The sequence below is a fragment of the Epinephelus fuscoguttatus genome, linkage group LG6 (assembly GCF_011397635.1).
Source record: "Epinephelus fuscoguttatus linkage group LG6, E.fuscoguttatus.final_Chr_v1".
Taxonomy (NCBI): domain Eukaryota; kingdom Metazoa; phylum Chordata; class Actinopteri; order Perciformes; family Serranidae; genus Epinephelus; species Epinephelus fuscoguttatus.
In genome coordinates, this window is record NC_064757.1 from 31,361,580 (window position 1) to 31,379,630 (window position 18,051).

General features: G+C 39.3%; 1 protein-coding gene across 5 annotated transcripts in view; it reads left to right on the top strand.

Moving 5' to 3' along the window:
- Nucleotides 1–7,369: 7,369 nt before the first annotated feature.
- Nucleotides 7,370–18,051, top strand: part of gpat2 (glycerol-3-phosphate acyltransferase 2, mitochondrial) — a 194,141-nt gene continuing 183,459 nt past the window's right edge. For 3 of the 5 annotated variants that reach the window (XM_049578313.1, XM_049578312.1, XM_049578316.1), the window contains exon 1: nt 7,370–7,503. The gene's annotated coding sequence lies outside the window, so the exon portion shown is untranslated. The other 2 variants (XM_049578314.1, XM_049578315.1) reach the window with 2 other exon arrangements.

Genomic DNA, 18,051 nt, shown 5'->3' on the forward strand with positions numbered 1-18,051 from the left:
TTATTGGTGTGGCTGGGCAGTCATGTGTGATGGAGTTCTGAGAGTACACTGCAGCTTTTCACCACTTCTCCTCGCTGTCAGTGCCACTTCTCTCTCCCCAAAGAGTAAAGACAAGAGGAGGAATAATTTGGAAAAGAAGAGGGGATGAGCTAAAGAGGAGGCCATGTGGATACATAATTTCGCTGCATCATATTCAAAACAGGAGTTCTGCAGTTAATGAAGTGGGCCTGTGATAAGTGACGTAGCCCGAGCTTACACTGCACATTGTAGCCAATTAAAGCTGCGGGTGTGTACGCCCAGTGCAAAGCATGAATGTCACGTTCATATTTTATCCAAAATGCCAGCCCTGCTGTATTTACTCCATGATTAACATGGGATATTTAGTAGAGCTCTGTACTCAAAACTTATTTGTGCGCAAACCCTTTTCCTCAGCCTTCATAGTGAATTAATTGAAGGCGTAAGTGTGTAGGATTTAGGGGGATATACACTCACCGGCCACTTTATTAGGTACACCTTGTTAGTACCAAGTTGGACCCCTTTTGCCTTCAGAACCACCTTAATTCTTGGTGTCACAGATTCAACAAGGTGCTGGAAACATTCCTCAGAGATTTTGGTCCATATTGACATGATAGCATCACACAGTTGCTGCAGATTTGTTGACTGCACATCCATGATGTGAATCTCCCGTTCCACCACATCCCAAAGGTGCTCTATTGGACTGAGATCTGGTGACTGTGGAGGCCATTGGAGTACAGTGAACTCATTGTCATGTTCAAGAAACCAGTTTGAGATGATCTGAGCTTTGTGACATGGTGCGTTATCCTGCTGGAAGTAGCCATCAGAAGATGGGTACACTGTGGTCATAAAGGGATGGACACGGTCAGCAACAATACTCAGGTAGGCTGTGGTGTTTAAACCATGCTCAGTTGGTACTAAGGGGCCCAAAGTGTGCCAAGAAAATATCCCCCACACCATTACACCAGCAGCAGCAGCAGCCTGAACCGTCGATACAAGGCAGGATGGATCCATGCTTTCATGTTGTTTACGCCAAATTCTGACCCCACCATCTGAATGTTGCAGCAGAAATCCAGACTCATCAGACCAGGCAATGTTTTTCCAATCTTCTATTGTCCAGTTTTGGTGAGCCTGTGTGAACTGTAGCCTCAGTTTCCTGTTGTTAGCTGACAGGAGTGGCACCTGGTGTGGTCTTCTGCTGCTGTAGCCCATCTGCTTCAAGGTTGGACGCGTTCATTCAGAGATGGTCTTCTGCACATCTTGGTTGTAACCAGTGGTTATTTGAGTTACTGTTTCTTTTCTATCATCTTGAACCAGTCTGGCCATTCTCCTCTGACCTCTGGCACCAACAAGGCATTTTCACGCAGAGAACTGCTGCTCACTGGATATTTTCTCCTTTTCGGACCATCCTCTGTAAACCCTAGAAATGGTTGTGTGTGAAAATGCATTAAGTTGCTGCCACATGATTGTCAGATTAGCTCTATGCATTAACAAACAGTTGAAGAGGTGTACCTAATAATGTGGCCAGTAAGTGTATTAGCAGAAATGAAATATGATACTTCAAATAAGACATTTATATCTATATAGGGAGTGGGTCCTTGTCCATGAAGTCCACCATGTCCCACTGCCATGTTTCTACTGTAGCCCAGAATGGACAAACCAAACACTGGCTCTGGATAGGGCCATTTGCATTTAGCAGCAGCAGAAAAACAAAGATTTTTTTAATGTGAAACAGCTTGATTCATTGTTTTTACCGGTTTAAATCAGTGGTTACATTTGTTTTAGAGAGGAAGGGACCTCTGTGAATAATTTTGTCTCCTGGTAAAAATCTCCGAAACCTCTGGATCTTAAGTTATCAGAGAAAAAAGGTGATCACACATTAGCGGGTGGGTGCTCCAATGAGCCTAACAGCGTAGGAGAAAAGTCTATTTGTAGCATGAAGCTGCTTTATTCTGTATATTTAAGGATTTTAATCACCTGGTCCATTTGTTTTTACAGTCTACTGAACAATGAATGTTGACTGAATTCTAATCACGAGAATTTTTTTTTTTTAAAGATTTTTTTCTGGGCTTTTTGCCTTTAAAGGACAGGACAGATTGAAATGGGGAGAGAAAGAGAGAGAGAGAGAGAGAGAGAGTTGACATGCAGCAAAGGGTTGCAAGCCAGAGTCGAACCTGCGACCACTGCAGCAAGGCATTGCCACTGTACATGGGGCGCCGGCACTATCCACTGCGCTACCGATGCCCCTAATCGGGAGAATTTTCAGCTGGTTGCAATCTGCAGTCCTGACCACTAGATGCCGCTAAACCCCCCTATATTTTACAAACTGCTTCTCTAAAGCTGTAAGAATGAATATTTCTACAATAACAATGGATCAAATTCTTCTGTGTATGTGAAAGGGGTCCCTGATGAGCCCACAAAGAATCATCACCCAACTCTGTACTTAACCTCAACTCTACGGAGCTCCTTGTTTTGGTTTCCTGCCCCATAGACTGTCCTCATCAACCTAGTTTTCAGCAGCAGCATGCAGATGTATTCAGCTGAAAAAGCTCTGAACCCACTGAATACTACTTGCCCAGCACCAATTAGCAGGCAGATAAAGTAAACGAGTAGCTGAGGGGCCAGATATTTTCCTCGGGGCCTGGCAGACATCAAAACAGAGCTAAAAGGAGAGTGAATATTGGACTTTCGTTTCGTCAAGTGGACAGAGACATCACTCCAAACGAATGTTAATGTGAGCTAATGATTGCTTTGCACATAACTTTATACACTGATAATACGTCAGTGTTTTCAGCTTGAAGAATGTAAAATTAATACAGCTTTGATTCAGGAATGAAACTAACTTAAAACAGTGAAAAACCCATCAAACATATGCCGCCCCCCTGTGCTTTGAAACTGAAAAAGCTCCACAGGGAAGAAACACCTGTGCAGCAGCTTCTCTCGTCTCTTCTTCTGCTGAGCCACACAGAGATACCAGCATTAGTTTTCATGTCACAGATGAAAAGACAATGATTTTTGGAACGTTTGGGTGCACCCTAGGTGACTTTACTGATTAACAAACTTTCACCCAGGGAGGGAGAACTAATCAGTAAAATTACCTTGGATGAATATCAAATCCATTAATACCTGGTCAATACTTGTATGCACCTACAATGGGGAAAATCCTACCCTGGATTCTTGGAAACAAGTATCTCATTAAATGGGGCAAATAGAGATTTGAGATGCACTGAATGCCTGATGTTTTGTGCACAATCAAGTGTTTGCAGCTTCTCATTTCTCCATCTGTTTAAACTAGCTCAGTAATAAACTACAGCACTACAGACATGATGCAGCCTCACAGGGAATCTTGAGGCTTACCATTCAGTGAAGTCACAATCCATTGCACTTTATTGGCAGCAAAACTTCCACTACTTTGGTTTTGAATTGTCTTGGCCCTACAGCTACGGTACTACTATATTTGAGATGACTCAACTGTCTGTGAGTGTGTTATCTCTTTGGCTCTATTCTCCCTTTAGTCTTGCCTTTAGACAAGCTACAGCTTATCTTCCTTTCTTGATGACCTGGGGTTTCATTTGTAAAACAATGCGTAGGATCCATACTATGAAATATACTTACAGACAAAAGTCAAAAATGGTGTGCGTTAAAAAATATTTGACAATTTCTACAATCAGGCTTCTACTTCACCCTCTGCATCGCCCATTTCCTATTTCCAGTTGTGCATAAGCATGGGTCAAAGTTTCTCCCATCAAGTCTGTTTTTATAGATCACAGTGGTTGCGTGGGAAGTGGCCCTCATTTTGTGCATACGCTATGTTCATAAATGAGACCCCTGTTCTGTTCGAAGCAGCCAGGTCAGGGCACAGACAGGGGGTTACCAGTGAAACTCAAACAAGAGTGTGGCCTAAAGTGGGATTTATATCTGCGTCAGCTCTATGCAGAGCCTACGCTGTAGCCTACGCACATGGCCTACGCCATTGTGAGCCTTTATACTTGTGCTGTGGTGTGTCTGTGTCACTCTGCAGTTACACCTCTAAAACACTAGTTGGCGGTGGAGGTTTCTGTGAAGTGCTGTAAAGTTAAGTTGATTCAAAACACAACCAAAACACACATTAAACATGGCTCAGTAGAAACGTGTAGTTACATTTCTGGGGAGGTGCACGTCAGGCCATGGCGTAGGGTACGGTGTAAACTCAAGACACACAGGAACCTAACATCTTGCTTTAGTCAGACTTACACGCTGCCCTCGTGGCTTTAAAAGTTAAGGTGGGACCCGAGAAAGACTACACTGACAAGACAAGCAGTCTCAAGCAAACCACTGCAAATGATTGGAGACAGATACAAAATAAAACATACTAATACCCATAATAAACCTTTTTGATTTGGTGATTTCACATTTTGTGCTTTAAATTCCAAAAGCTAATCCCATCATTGATCTTCACAGTAAATAATAATGAATACACAAATTCATGATTATTCTGCAATTATTTTAGATCTACTATAATCTGAGGCTGCGTCCCAAATCTGCACTATATATTACAACATCATATTAGAGTATTACACAACACATGCAAAAAAAAAAGTATGCATTTTTCCATTTTATAATGACATGAAATGATAATGGGGCTCACGCAGAAGGGTGTTAGTCATTCTGCAACTCTTGAGGGCTGACAAAGATTAGATGAAATATTGATAGGATCTATGTATTGCAGGATTATTAATTTATTAAGGGCTGTGGGGAGATGTTTGCCTCTAGGGCTTTCTATCAGAAAGCATTTTCTTAGTTGTGTTTTGGGAAAAGCTAATGCTTTGGGTTAAGATGAAAAGATTTCCCTCTCCCATGGACTTTGTAAGGCCTTCATACTTGAAATTTTTATGACAGTGACCAACTTTTCTTTCACAAAAAATCAGCTATCTAAATGAGTGCAGGAGAATTTTCCCTTTTTTAAGAATATAATATTATAATAATATTTAGAGCTGAGAAGGTAAAGCATGTTTGGGGGTTTGATCCCTGGTTCCTCCCGTAATGGTGGCAGTGTGTGAATGGGTAAAGTCTGCAAGATTTATTCACTCCTGGAAAGGTTTTAAAGTTCTGGCAACAATAGTAGCCTAAGGGGTTGAAAACTCCAGAAAAAGCCAAGAAAAATATAAAAGAAGTACTGTTATGAAGACATTCATGAAAGCGTTCGAGGAGCAAGACTTCCACCAGATTGAAAAGCACACATTAAGTGATACTTAATGACATTTTTTTAAAAATCTAAATATGCATGTTTGTTTTCCTTGTTATTGATCTCCAAACAGATCATGGCTCTGTCCAGCAGAGGCTATGATGCAGCTACTGGACAGAGCCATGATCTGTTTGGAGACCAAACATGCATATTTAGATTAAAAAAAAAAAAAGTCAGTAAGCATCACGTAATGTGTGCTTTTTAATTTGGTGGAAGGATTTTTCAGTCACAGTTAAAACAACAAGGATATGATGGGTTAAAGTATTATTTGCAGTGTCCACCCCATGGACCCTAATAGGACATACATCAAAGTCTCGCTCCTTGAACGCTTGACTGTCATCTTGACTGTTCCTTCTTTTATATTTTCATGGAAATAGCCTTCCTGGCTATTTTCATGAAAATATAAAAGAAGGAACAGTCCTTGAATAGACCTTGAATTGGGACTGTTTAGTCAAACTACTATTTTCAGGGTCAAGAACAAACTGTGCTAATTATAGTATTTGGATCAGTGACATTTCTGGACCTCTTATTAATGGTCTGTGCACCTCCTTTGGTTTGGCCTAGCTCCTTACTGCATGCTAAGAGTCAGGAAGCTGCAGGAGGACTAATATTAAATCTCATGACCTGATATAGGATTTCTGATAATGCTCTGTTCTGATCCTCTGGCATACTACGTTAACACTATTTTTATGCTGTTTATGAACGCAAAAAAAAAAAAAGTTTACCATTTTACAATGACATGAAATGATAAAAGGAAGCATGAAGAAGGGTGTTAGTCATTCTGCAACTCCTGAGGGCTGACAAAGATTAGATAAAATATTGATAGGATCTATGTTTTGCTATGTATTGCTTTGTATGGCTTTCAGACAGAATTTTTATGATGATGACCAGCTTTTATTTTACAAGTAATAGGCTAACTAAATGAGTGCAAAAGAATGTTCCCTTTTTAATGATATGATATTATAATATAATAATATTTCAGATTCCTGGTAATGTGATCTGATGCCCTGGCATAATCTGTTAACATTTGTACTGTTTTTACTGCTGTTTATTAATAAAATGTAAAAAAAAAAAAAAAAAAAAAGACTAACGTTAATATTATATTTCTAAAAGGTGATATTACACAAGGATAAACATGACAGTATTAAAATCAATATTAAAAATAATAAATATCAATGTTAATTAAATACTGACCTATTATCACGTATAAAGGTAATGTTATATTATACAACAGTTAGTTCCGGCCCTGCAATCTGATTGGTCGAGAGACAGTAAAATCGTGACGATATCGGAGTACAACATCACGGTTATTTCACTGTGTATGTATCACTCCGCCTCACAGCTGATTGCAATCAACAATCAAATCAAAACTGACGGTTAGTGTCAGTTAGGTCAGCAGTTGCGTTGTGGACTAATTAATTCATCCACTGTCAAACAGCCAAAAATATGGATTTATTTCCTAAAATGAGTTTTGAATTGAACTATGAATGGTCATCAGAGGAAGATGAGGGAGAGGAGAAGCTGAATCCATCTGAGCACACATCCAGGTTTGTCAGTGTTTCATCAGCGGAGCTCAATGACTTGGAGAAAAGCAACATACTGTCAGATCAGAAGGCAGAGTCGGCTGTGCCTGTGAAGCCACAGTCCACCATGCAGTCACCAGAGACTTATTTCACCGGCTGCACAATTAATGGAAATGTGCAGATAAATGTGTATAAAGAGTAAGTGCCTGGCGCACCACGTTTGCGTTACATAGCAACGGTGACAGCAGAGTCCTGAGGGAACTATTTTTGTTGGCGGAAGACAAATAAAATGCTTAAATTATCTAATTTTGTCCTCATTTTTCAACATTTCTCAACCAGCCTTGCTTATTTAACTGTTGAACTGTTGTATAAAAGCAATATCACACTCGAGCTCGTGATGTTATACTCGTAACATTATATCGTCTGTTATATCGACTGTCTTCGGCACTCGGCCTGCTGCCTCGTGCCTATGACCGAATCACAGCCCTGACGATATACTAGTATAACACAATGGTATAACATCACTCCCTCTCGTGTGATATTGCTTAAATAACATCTCTCCTTCTATATAAATATATATTAATACATTTGATAACGTAAGGTTTGAACTTCATGTCCCACAAATGGGCAAGATGACATGTCACTTCCGGTAGCCATCTTTGTTTGGATTAGGAGACACATGGAAAAAAACAGCAGTGGATTATTACCTGACAGGACTCTGAAAACATCTTTAAAACTAGGGTAGGTGTCGTGAAACATCAAATCTGTGAGGTTTTCTTTGCGTGGAGAAACAAAATGCTGGTATGTTGTTGTATAACGGGCACAAACGGCTGCTAGGCTAGTTAGCCGACAGGGTTGGTTTAGCACTGCTGCACAGCAGAGGTGAACGGATGCGAATAAAAATTTACACACAGGACATTTGACATTTACCAGAAGTGAACTTAATGTAATTGGTAAGTAAACCTGTCTTTCCTTTGTAACTGTAAGGGGAAAATATCCGTTTATTTCGAGCAGTTAAGCTAACCTTAATGGACATGCTAAAACGTTAGTTAAGGGTTAAAACCATACAACGTCAGGATTAGCTCTCGGTTTTGATGACTAAACATGCTGCTAGCATAGTCTCTAACATACTACGTGTTAGTTTTATGTGCAGTTTTTATCAGTATTTTTCTTTTCAGTATACCATATAGCTAATGTGGCTTAAAATCATGCCACTTCTAAAATACTTAAGGCTAATGGCGCGGCATACAGTTAGCTCGGAGCTAGCATAGCCTCTCACGGTCATCTTGTTAGTGCTGTTTTTTTCCACTCCCAGATTAAACTACAGTCTGATTAATGCTCATTGCTCCTGTAAATGGCTGCTGTGTTCCACCCTGTTTGGCCCTGCAGGTCAGGCTCTTGGTAGCCATAAAAGAAAGCCTTGGTGCTTGTCAGAAGATGCTTTCACTTCAAGTCTGCTTTGTTGCTGTTTTGTTTCTCACCCTCCAGCGACAACAAAAGTTCATTTCTAAGTAGACAGCACTTTGTTAAGATGAAATACGTGTGAAACCGCAGCAGGACATAAATCCAGTGTTGCTTTAAAGAACAAGGTTAAATAAATACTTGGAAAGATAGCAAAAGGCAATAAAAACACAACACAACAGAATACCTGTAGGAGTGTTTGCTTTACTGTGTATTAATTATTAACGATAATGAAAGCAAATAATCAGCTAGGATTATTTTCTCAGTGATTATAATGAAGTCACTTTTGTGTCTAAGGCTTCAGATTTTTAATTATTTTTTCATATTTAATGCCAACACTGCGTCTGATATTAGCGCGTGCATCAAATAAGCAGGAATATGTCTTTATCTGTGATATTCGAATACATCCACTAGTCTGATGTGTAAAGTATATTAAATGCTCCTGGAGTTGAATTATCTTGTGAGGTTCTCACAGTGGAGGGAGGAGGTAGTGACAGACAGACAGTATCAGCATGCTTTACGTGTCCCACTCTGTGGCCTACGTCTTTACTTTTATGTCAGACTCACTATCGTCTTTCCCCCAAAGTCACAGTGAAGTGGCAGATCAGTTTCAAAGCTATGACTGATTTCCCTCTCTTTATCTGCTTGCTTTTTGATATGCTGTTGTACAATAGTCCAAGTACTGCACAAGAGTCAAAGACAAAATGTCCTAGGTGTTTTGTGTGCACAGTAGGGGTGGGCAGGGTCTGGGTTGTACATAGATTATAGAGAGAGAGAGAGAGAGAGAGAGATAGATAGATAGATAGATAGATAGATAGATATGGCGATAGAAGACTAGATTTAGTCCTAGATTTTGGATATTGTATTATTGTAAGTGTTGTCTTTTCCTTGGTTTGAAGGACCCTAAAAAAACTAAAATAAAATATCGTCACAATATGGATATTGAGGTATTTGGCAAAAAATATTGTGATACCTGATTTTCTCCATATCACCTAGCTTGGGGCTGTGTTACTCAACAAAACAGCTGACAGAATAATTGCATTAATTTGACTCTGTCTCCACACAGCATGAAACATGGTCAATAATTGCTGACATGAAAGGACAATTAAAATTTGCCCAATAGAAACAAACTCCTGAAGACTGAATTTTTCTCTTGTAAATGGGTTAGATGGCCAAGGTGACTTGTTTTGTCTCTGGTTCGTAACTATTACATCTTCTGCTCTTACTGGCAGATTACAGCCATGGGTAAAGCATAGTCTATAAGTTCAATTTATGACAAAACTGTGCTTCACGGAGCCTAGTGTATTTGCTTCAAAGCAGCAGATAGAAACATGTCTAATTTGCTTTTCTTTTGGCACATTTCAAAAGTTTACTGAAGATTAAGTTCATTTAAGTTGGGCTTTAATGGTGGGCTTTAAATGCAGAAGGGGTGAAGCTGTGACGGCTGCCATTTTGGAAAATAATAAATTGTGCTGCCGTCTTGGTTTATACTGTATCATATTATATTGGGTTAGCTTAAATTGTGGGCAGGTCAAGTGTATTGGTGACCCCCAACATGATAAGTAGTTACGGTAAATGAATGATTGAAGGATCCATATCTCATGTATGGCATCAGCATTTTTTATGGCAAAGCCGAAAACCACTTCAAGTGAGCGTAAAAGTTTTTTGTGCGGTTGAGAAGGTTTTATCAAATTTGGTCATTTCCATACAACTTTTTTAATGTTATACTTCAAAATGAACATGAAAATATGATTAAGTAAACACAGTTATAGTGATCTTTACATGCTTTAATAGCTCAGGTTATATCAGAATAAATGTAAATAATTAGCACGGAGCCATTATCATGGGACTATAACAACAGCATGTGAGAGGAAAAACACATTTTTTATTAATTATTTAACAACCTTTTAAATATTAATACAAATAAATGAGACTGAAGTATCTTGATGTGGATAAATCTTTAAAAAAGAGTCTTGGCTAATGAACACTGCAATCTGATTTAATTATGTACTGGTGGAGGAGGATGTTCTGTAGGTGACTGAGGCCTGGCCCCACAAAGCTCATCTGAGAGGTCTTACAGTGTAGTGCCTCCAAAGGTGTCTCTGCCTTGCTGCTGTCACATCTTCAGCATTTTTTCACTATGCTTTGATCTGCATGTTTTTAGCCTTTTTCCGGTAAATCTGTCCATCTTGGGGTTATAGTATACTTCAAGCAAATTTAGCCATGCTTTAATATGGCATGTCACTGGAATTTTGTGTCACGTAAAATTGCATTTGGCTGAGAGAAATGGAAGATAGAAATACTGATACTGTGACAGACTTATATCACAGTAAAAGAGTACATTTTCTATGGACTGAACAACTGTCTGACATCACCAGATGTCTGAACGCAGTCTCTTTTATAGCACTTTCAGATGGACTGAATTACATTACAAGAAAAAATTACAAAAGTTTTGAGTCTTGAACCCAACTTTTTTGAGCTTCAGGGGCTATGACAAAAGTCAGGAGTTCCGGGGATGATTCACTTTCAAATAGAGTAAGTATTATCTGGAAGTAAAACCACAAACACCAAGGGGTGTCTGTGCTCTGCCTAGGCGGACAAATTGCATTTAAGCGGGACCCTGCTTAATGTCGTGTTTGTGATGAAACTATTTTTGTTTGCTGTTTAATTGAGCTTTAGTAAGTGAGCTCAAAGGGTAACTGCACCCTCAAAGTCTGCTAGGACCCTCTCTCCCATCATATTGGGGCATCTGTTGTAGGGCTGGGTGATATGGATAAAAATCTGTGTGTCTGTATTTTCAGGCTGACTATACGAATTTTGTACGAAATGGGCTACATGTTGTCAGTTGCAAGTCAAAGCCACATTTGGGATGTCATAAGCAGTTTTATAAAAACAGACTGATCAAAATAAAATACAAAGAAAGGGATTTTATTCCCCTGTTTGAAAATATGCACCTGCACAACAGTTACACCTCCAAAACACTAGTTGGCAGCAGGGTTTCTGTGAAGTGCTAAACACACCCAAACACACCTTAAACTTTGCTTAATAGAGAGTACAAGCACACAAATCAGCTACACTATAACTCGCAGCATTCACAGACAAAGTACTTGCAGGGCTCAACAATAAGGATTGTCCGACTGCCCAGGGCAAGTAAAACTCAAGGTCGGGCATGTAAACTAACAACTCACTTGCCCGATAGGGCAAGTTGCTAAAAATAGTAAAAGTTAATAACTAATTGATAAATTAAATGTATTTTAAAACGTGCTCCTTCGGCTCTGATGCAGCAGTCTCTCTGCCTGAAGTCACAGGCACACGCTGTGTAACAATGTCCTGCCCACAGCCCCCATTTATATTATTTTGCGCGACAGATGCTTCATGTAATAACATAACAATATACTATTTATAGTGTTATGCCATCGTGTCATTTCTGTCTCTACATGGTCACGCGTTAACAATTCTCCTCTGCTCTCTGTATTGTGCACGGCGGAGTTCCGCCACACACACAGGTGAGCATGCTAGAACGGCTCGGGCCGCATTTTCCTGACCAAACCTGACCCCGAGCCCGGTGCGGTTTGTCAGCTGTCAAAGTTATTGTTATGGACACTGTGTAAATAACCATCAACAGACTGCTGTTAAGCACAAACAAACAGCTGCTTGCACATCAGCGTGGCACGGCACTCATGAGCTTGTGTTGCGTTCAGGCGTTGTCACGTAAATAACAACTTCCAGCACTTAAATAGGTCATAGCACAAAACAGCAGTATGTCATGTGACTTTTTACTTTTATTATATTCAGTACAATTGTATGTTCCTAAATCTTGAGACACCTCATATGTAAGCTAGACAGACATTTCACCTGCTCATTACTGTGCACACATGTAGTCCTAAAGAGCCCTTCTGGTGTCAGTAGATACATAGAAACATCCCAGCAGGCTGTGCTTTGCAAGCATGCAAAAAAGTTTCACGCATGTGAAAATGATTTTTCATGCGTGTGCTTCACCTACGCTGCTACAACTCCATCCTAGGGGAAACACTGCTGTGTGCGTTTTGTGCAACAGGTGGATGTGGTAGTCTACTGATAGAGTAGAGAGAGAGCTAAATAGCGTTAAAGTAGAGTAGAGCAGGGCAGAGAGATGGAAGCAAAATATATTAAACCCGGTGTTAATACAGCAGAACTGGAGAGAGGGGTGAAAAATAAATAGAGGTGGGCATGGCTCAAGTAGGGAGCAAAATTATAGACGGAGAACAATTGACAAATTTTTCACTTTAAGCCCTGACACTGTCAGTTTTGTGTAGGAATTAAGCTACAATACATGACATGTTGTTTTAATTAATAAATACAGAGTGAATAAAGATTGCATAACATAAAAATAACTGCAGTCTTTGTTATTTGATAGCCGCTTATATTAAATAATTTTTATAGGGCAAGTAAAAACTGACTTTGGGCAAGTAGATCTCTGACCAACTTGCCCGACAGGGCAAGTGAAAAAAAACCTTAGTGTTGAACCCTGACTTGTGTTTATCTGGACACATTTTCCCCACAAATACATCATGCTAATGTTTTTAGCGCAAGCCTAAGAGATTTTACCTTGTTTAAGTTAGCCTAGTGGCTAGCATGGATTTGCTCTACTCATATGAAGCCAGGGACAACAGCAACATTTAACAAAGGTAGCGTTGCAAAATTCGGCTCCATAACAACTCACAAGGTTCACCGACAAAACTACTGTCTTATTCTAAACACATTTTTTCAAACAAATATGCTGACGTTATTAGCACAAGCCAATGGCATTATTCATTGTATGAATTACTCTAGTGATGAGTGGAGATTTCCTCTGCTCATATGAAGCCAGGATAAATCACACACAAAACTTGAAATGCTATTTTGCCAATGTCAAACTGTAGACTAATTAAGAGACAGATTAAACAGAGGAGCAGCTCTCTGTCTCTCCGAACAACAATAAGGTTGTCGGTTTGATCCCAGCTCCTCTGGTCCACTTGTTACAGTGTCTCTGAGCAAGAAACTGAACCAGAGTAGTAAATAAACATTTTAAAACATGAATATCTATCAGCCACTGACAGATACATGCTCCAATGCACCAGCTGCTCAATACTAAATTATTATTTTGGTTCTGAAATGTATCAGCCACTTTTATATTTTACCAGCATTTGGCTGGTGGCTGTTGCTAATTTCTCATCCTGCACTGAGCCCAAGTTGCTCCCAATGGGCAGACCAGTGCCTTGCATGGCAGCTCAGTCACCACTGGTGTATGAATTTGTGTGTAAATGGGTGAATTAGAGGCAAATTGTAAAGTGCTTTCCCCTGTAAGCTAGAAAGGAAAGGTGCTATGTTAATGCAGTCCAGTTAACCATGTACCATAAGCTTTCTTTGTCCGCAAACTTGTTGCCAATGTAGCAACTGTATTGCTATGTTTGGTGACTTTTAAAATCCCTGTAGTGATTTTTTTCTAAAACATGCCGAGCCACAAAACTAGGCCAAGTGACTGTTTGGGCAGTCCTTAACTCCTGTCCTTTGAAGAGAGTCGCCAGCATTTCTCAGCGAATGTTCTCATGTGGCTGTTGCCCTCTGGACTGACTCTGCTCAGTGAGTGAGGGAGAGCAGCAACATGTTCAGTTGACCAATTAGCAGCCAGACAGAAGTGTAAAGGAGCTGTGAATGTGCATACTTAACAACTAATCATTAATCCTCATTGTTTGTCAGGGGAACTATCTCTGCCTTGTTTTTATGTGAAATTGTTTGACTAGATGTTTAATTTCTCTTACGAAACAGAGTTAACAAGAGCTTTTTCACCATTTGGCGCCCGTTCTTCCCACTGAGCTACTGGGCAGCCCCCTGGGGTGTCTTCTTAGCAACATATAAAATCACAACAGCTCCTTGTAAAATATAAATATAGTATACTAGTGATAAACAATACAAACAAAGAAGCAGTTTTGTTTCTGAAAGAGAAGAAAAATGTATAAAAACTGGCATCATAATTTGGACTGTACAAAACAGAAATTACGGTCTGGCTAAAAGGATTTATAAAGGCATAGTGTAATGGCCCTCAATTTCATTAAGCATGTTCGTAAGGCCTACATTTTCCACTACAGAGCAGGGTCTCATATTCACGGCAATGAATGTACCAATCGCCATGGTGATTCCTTTTTTACTGTTTGAATTAGGGCTGGGCGGTATGACCTAAAATTTATATCACGGTATAAATCGAATCCCTTCACGGTAACGGTATATATCGCGGTATAAATTTAAGTGTAAAAGTTATAATAGAAGTGTTTCTAAATGGGTTTTGTAGTCCCTTAGCAAAGCTAAATTGATAAAAAAAAACAACAACAACAAAAGCAAAGATATAATGTATTTTTTAGAGCATTTATTGTGCAGAATGCAGATCTCAAAACTCAAAATTAAAACCCAGTACTCTATGGTGCAAAATGTCCCCTGGGATCTATATCAAAAGGTAATTTCCTTCTTTTAGCAAAATCCTAAATTACTGAGTTGTGTTTTTTCCACCTGGACCTTTATGCTCTGCCATTTCTCCTCTAATCATCAGGCTGTAACCTGTGACAGGCTGTTATGATACCACAACTATCACACATTCACATATGAAGTTTTTTGTGGAGCCCCTAGCGTCACATAGGTTTACATTACCAAAGGTTTATGACAAAATCTCTTGCCGAAAACCAACTCCCGTGTGTGCATGGCGAGAGAGGAGAGGGAGAGACACTTATGGCAAGCCGTTTTAACATTTAATCGCTAGACTGGATATTCATTACATTATTCATTACTGGCAACATAATTTTGCCTAGTCAAAACTCTTATTCAAAATATCTGTAATTAGATTTTGCCTAGTCAAAACTCTAATTACAGATATCTGTAATTCAGTTTTGACTAGTAAGATTCAAACTATTTTTGCCATTCATGTGTATGGGGTTTGTCATTATAGATATCTCCAATGTAGTTGCGGATATCTGCAATTGTTATTGCGGATATCTGCAACTGAATTGTGGATATCTGTAATTCCAGTTTGAGATATCTACAATTTAATTTTGACTAGTCATAATTCAAGTTCAAGATATCTTTAATTATCATCAATTGAAGATATCTACATGGTCCTTTCTAGATATCTTGAATTGAGTTTCAGATAGTCAGAATGACGTTGTAGATATCTTGAATTTGAATTATGACTAGTCAAAATGACGTTGTAAATATCTGTAACTGAATTATGACTTGTCAAAATGACGTTGTAGATATCTGTAACTGAATTATGACTAGTGGAAATGACGTTGTAGATATCCGCAACTGAATTATGACTAGTCAAAATGACGTTGTAGATATCTCAAACTGGAATTATAGATAGTCAGAATGTAATTGTAGAGATCTATAATGACCCCATACACATGAATGGCAAAAATAGTTTGAATCTTACTAGTCAAAACTGAATTACAGATATCTGTAACTGTAGTTTTGACTAGTCAGAATGACGTTACAGATATCTATAATTCAGTTTTGACCAGTCAGAATGACGTTACAGATATCTTAAATTAAAATTCATACTAGTCACAATGACATTACTACTAGTCAAAATGACGTTATAGATATCTATAATGGTAATTCTGGATAGTCAAACTTCGCGATTAAATGTTAAAACGGCTTGCCATAGATGCTGTGCTGCTTCCAGAGGAGACGCTGAATGAGTTCACTCTGAGTCTGAGAAGTCCAGGGCTGTTCATAAAACATTAACTCACTCACTCACAAGTTGTCCAGCAACACATGTTGCACTGGCTACGCTAAATCACGGATGTGAACCAGCTCCTCTTGCTCCGCTGTCTCTGTGCTCGCAGCCATTTTCACACTGAGGCAGGTGCGATGACGTCATCAACGATAGGACGGTAGAGCGCAAATCTCTACCGTGGGCCAAATTTATATCATTTCTACCATCTACCGCATATACCGTGCAGCCCTACAATGAATGTACCAATTGCCGTGGTGATTCCTTTTTTACTGTTTGAATCAGTTGGGAATGGCTACCTAAAAGCTGCGAGGATAACCATAGCTTTAATCTTGTTTATCTATTAATTGTTAGATGATATCACAGATGTGCAATTTTGTTTGACAGTAGACACATTGTACCGTTTTTTGCTTTGTTTCAGCTGGGAATTATTAGACACTGCCTCTCATATTCTCTGGCCTGTCTCTTCTCTTCGCCAGGGAGGGTTACCGAAATCCTTAGGGGAAACCTCGGGATAATAGTCTTTAATAATTTAGCCTCGGGACTAGTAGTATTGATAAGCTCCGACGTTAACAGTTCTTTTATCTTGAAACATTTTGGTTTAATTTATTATCATGGTGCAGCCTCTCCCCTGCTCTCTGTGTCAGGGCTGACCTCCACACACACACACACACACACACACACACACACACACACACACAGAAACACACAGATACACACAGATACACACACACACACAACATGGAGTGAAGTCAGCAAACAGCAGAGCAGTGGACGTTGTGGAGATGAGATGAAGATAACCAAAGACTACTCGACTTGATGACAACTATACTTGTTACTGAAAGGACAACAAAACCCACTGCAATTAAAAAGCCAATACTTTGTTAATATACCAGGTCAAGATGCATAAACAGGCAGAAAGCAATATTTCAGTTTGCTTTATCAACGGTTTCTCATCCACCACCACTGTATATTATACACAAGCACATTGGGCTAGCTCGGCTAATAGCCCATTGTTACAAACAAGCTAGAATCAAAACCTGTCTGCATGTAGTCTGGTTAGCTTAGTATGTTTGTAAAACTTAACTTCTTTAGTAATGAAATAGAACTCTTAAGAGTGTTGACACAGAACTGAACCAATGAGGATGAACGGTAAAGGTAGTAGTAACACGATAAAATCCTAATAATGCCGACCTCTTCTCTTCACGTCTCGTTTTTTCTCTCTCTTCCTCCATTTTTTAATCTGCGCCAACAGAACATGTCTTCCTCATGTAATGTGTCCACAGTTTGAGTGCATTGTGCAACAGTAGTGATCATCCTTGTGAAACGCAGTTCACTGTATATAGTTTTATGGATTAAACAAAGATGATTTTCAGTTATCAAGTTCCTCGAGTTTCTCAAAGAAACATTTTAGCCCTAGTGACTTAAGTGATTCAAGAATCAACACTGACATCAGTGTTTCCACTACACAGGGCCATCTGTGTCAGTTCTACTACGGCTGCCACAGAATCATAACTAATGAAAATTTAATTAGGAAACCTTAAATCAAATCATAAAGCTCCACCAAATGGCTCAGGATCGGAGAAAAACGACTGCTGTCAAGGATCTTGTAAAGATGAGTTTGAGAAGGCAGGAAAGTAGATATTCAGAAGTATTTTTAATGGATGCTCATAGCTCTGTTCAGACAGAATTATTTAATATATGCATTAGTAAAGATGTAGTTAAGCAGAGCCATTCTCCTTCTACACTACATTGATCGTTCTGGACAGTATTTTAGCCAGTGTCAAATCACAGCAGGTGGCTAGACAACACATTTCCCAGCCTAAAGCACATAAAACCAAAAATATATGAAGGCAGCAAGCAGCCTAGGTAGAAAGCTAACTTGTGTGGCTGGAATTGCAGCAGCTGTTACACTCCACAGAACTAAAACTGCATGCAGAGCTGATGAAAGTTTATAATAGGAATGCACAAATACTCAGAGGTCAAACTCAAAACATATGGTGTCTCTTTGGACCTCAACCTTAATTATCAGAGCACCATTAAGCTGATAAACACCATACATTTGGGGCTGTAGTATCAGGAAGTTG